This window comes from Rhinopithecus roxellana, chromosome 7 (assembly GCF_007565055.1).
Source record: "Rhinopithecus roxellana isolate Shanxi Qingling chromosome 7, ASM756505v1, whole genome shotgun sequence".
Taxonomy (NCBI): Eukaryota; Metazoa; Chordata; class Mammalia; order Primates; family Cercopithecidae; genus Rhinopithecus; species Rhinopithecus roxellana.
The window spans coordinates 25,402,924-25,406,124 of record NC_044555.1 but is presented as its reverse complement, the minus strand read 5'-3'; the positions used below and the strand labels follow the sequence as shown (position 1 = coordinate 25,406,124).

The 3,201-nt window shown below is 43.9% G+C and overlaps 1 pseudogene across 1 annotated transcript; it reads left to right on the top strand.

Moving 5' to 3' along the window:
* Nucleotides 1–388: 388 nt before the first annotated feature.
* On the top strand, nt 389–908 carry LOC104681904 (annotated as a pseudogene). The gene has a single exon (XR_750629.2). The product of XR_750629.2 is annotated as a 40S ribosomal protein S20 pseudogene (transcript).
* The last annotated feature ends 2,293 nt before the right edge of the window (nt 909–3,201 follow it).

Sequence of the window (3,201 nt, the reverse complement as noted above, 5' to 3'; positions counted from 1 at the left end):
CATTATTGGTCTTCAGAGAAATGCAAATCAAACCTACAATGAGATTCTACTTCACAACCACTGGGATGGCTAGAATCAAAGTCAGATAGTAACAAGTGTGGACGAGGATGTGAAGAAACTGAAACCTTCCTAGTGGGAATGTAAAATGGTACAGCTGTTTTGGAAGACAGTCTGGCAGTTCCTCAAACAATTAAACATAGCAGGTGACCCAGCATTTCCACTCCCAGTTATCTACCCAAGAAAACTGAAAATATATGTTCACACAAAAACCTGTACACAAATGTTTATAGCAGAATTATTAATAATAGCCAAAAGTGGAAACAACCCAGATGTACAACTGATAAATGCATAAATAAAATATGGTCTATCGCTTTTCTTTTCGAGGAAGACGCAGTTGTAGGACTTGCGGATCTTTGGTTCGCACGCTCCTGCTCCTGACTCACCGCTGTTCGCTCTCGCCGAGGAACAAGTCGGTCAGGAAGCCGCGCAGCAGCCATGGCTTTTAAGGATACCGGAAAAACACCCGTGGAGCCGGAGGTGGCAATTCACCGAATTCGAATCACCCTAACGAGCCGCAACGTTAAATCCCTGGAAAAGGTGTGTGCTGACTTGATCAGAGGCGCGAAGGAAAAGAACCTGAAAGTGAAAGGACCAGTTCGAATGCCTACCAAGACTTTGAGAATCACTACAAGAAAAACTCCTTGTGGTGAAGGTTCTAAGACATGGGATCGTTTCCAGATGAGAATCCACAAGCGACTCGTTGACTTGCACAGTCCTTCTGAGATTGTTAAGCAGATTACTTCCATCAGTATTGAGCCAGGAGTTGAGGTGGAAGTCACCATTGCAGATGCTTAAGTCAACTATTTTAATAAATTGATGACCAGTTGTTAAAAAAAAAAAAAAAAAAATTATGGTCTATCCATACAATGGAATATAATTCAGCCGCAAAATGAATGAACTAATGGTACATTCTACAATGTGGATGAACCTTGAAAATATGCTACTTGAACAAAGGCAACCACAAAAGACCACATATTATATGATTCCGTTTGTATGAAATGTCCCAAATAAGTAAATCTATGGAGATAGAAAGTAGCATGGTGGTTATTTAAGGCTGGGAGGAAAATAAATAAATACACAAAATTTAAAAAATAAATAAAAATAAGTATCTGAGCCTACTCTGGCTCGAGAGACTTCCCAATTGGCAAAACAAATGAAAAAAAAAAAAACAAACAAGAAAAGAAAAAGGCTGGGAGGGTGGGGAAATGGGGGTGACAGCTAAAGGGTATAGGACTTCTTTCTGAGGTAATGAAAATGTAGCATTGACTGGTAATGGTTACACATATCTGCGAATATACTAAAATCCACTGAATTGTATACACGTATCTGTGAAGATACTAAAATCCACTGAATTGTATTCATAATTATTTTTTAATTTCTTTTTCTTTTTTTTTGAGATGGAGTCTCGCTGTCGCCCAGGCTGGAGTGCAATGGTGCGATCTTGGCTCACTGCAACCTCCGGCTCCCGGGTTCAAGTGATTCTTCTGCCTCAGCCTCCTGAGTAGCTGGGATTACAGTCCCAGGTTCAAGCGATTCTCCTGCCTCAGCCTCCTGAGTAGCTGGGATTACAGGCGCGGGCCACCACGACTGGCTAATTTTTGTATTTTCAGTAGAGATGGGGTTTCACCATGTTGGTCAGGCTGGTCTCGAAATCCTGACCTCGTGATCCGCCCGCCTTGGCCTCCCAGCGTGCTGGGATTACAGGCATGAACCACTGCACCCGAGCTATTTTTTAATTTCTTTTTTCTAAAATAAATATTTTCCTCTTCTCAGGTGATTTTTTTTTTAATTTTTTGAGATGGAGTCTCACTCTGTCACCAGGCTGGAGTGCAGTGGCGCCATCTCGGCTCACAGCAACCTCTGCCTCCCGGGTTCAAGTGACTAAGTGACTCTCCTACCTCAGCCCCCCAAGAAGCTGGAACTATAGGCACGAGCCACCATGCCCAGCTAATTTTTTTTTTTTTTTAGTAAAGATGGGGTTTCACTGTGTTGGTCAGGATGGTCTCGATCTATTGACCTCATAATTTTTCCGCCTTGGCCCCTCAAACTGCCAGCCAATTTTTGTATTTTTGTACACAGGAGTTTCACCATGTTAGCCAGGCTGGTCTTGAACAGCCTCAGGCGGGTCTTGAACAACTTGAGGCGGGTGACCTCAGGTGATCCACCCGCCTCGGACTCCCAAAGTGCTGGGGTCACAGGCGTGAGCCACCACGCCTGGCCTGAAAAGTTAATATGATCATGTTAATACTATTACTGTCATCCCAAGAAAAATGATATATTTTCTCTCTCTCTTGTTTGTTTTTTGAGATGGAGTCTTGCTCTGTCTCCCAGGCTGGAGTGCAGTGGCACGATTCCAGCTCACTGCAGCCTCTGCCTCCCAGGTTCCAGTGATTCTCCTGCCTCAGCCTCCCAGGTAGCTGGGATTACAGGCACATGTCACTACGCCCAGCTAATTTTTGTATTTTAGTAGAGAGGGGGTTTTACCATGTTGGCCAGGCTAGTCCCAAACTCCTGACTGTCACGTGCATCCTTGTGAAGAGAGTCCACCAACAGGCTTTGTGTGAGCAACAAGGCTGTTTATGTCACCTGGGTGCAGGCAAGCTGAGTCCGAAAAAGGCATCAGCAAAGGGTGGTGGGATTATCATTAGTTCTTATAGGTTTGGGATAGGCGGTGGAGTTAGGAGCAATTTTTTGCAGGCAGGGGATGGATCTTACAAAGTACATTCTCAAGGGTGGGGAGAATATTACAAAGTACCTTCCTAAGGGTTGGGAAGGATATTACAAAGTACCTTCTCAAGGGTGGGGAGGGTATATCATACAAAGTACATTCACAAGGATGGGGGAATATCACAAAGTACATTATCTCAAGGGCGGGGAGGGTGTATTGTCACAAAATCAATTGATCAGTTAGGATGGGGCAGGAATGGTGGAATGTCATCAGTTAAGGCAGGAACTGGCTATTTTCACTTCTTTTATGGATCTTCAGTTGCTTCAGGCCATCTGGATGTATACGTGCAGGTCACAGGGTATATGATGGCTTAGCTTGGGCTCAGAGGCCTGACATTCCTGTCTTCTTATATTAATAAGAAAAACAAAATAAAATGGTGATGAAGTGTTGGGGCGACAAACACTTTTTGGGGG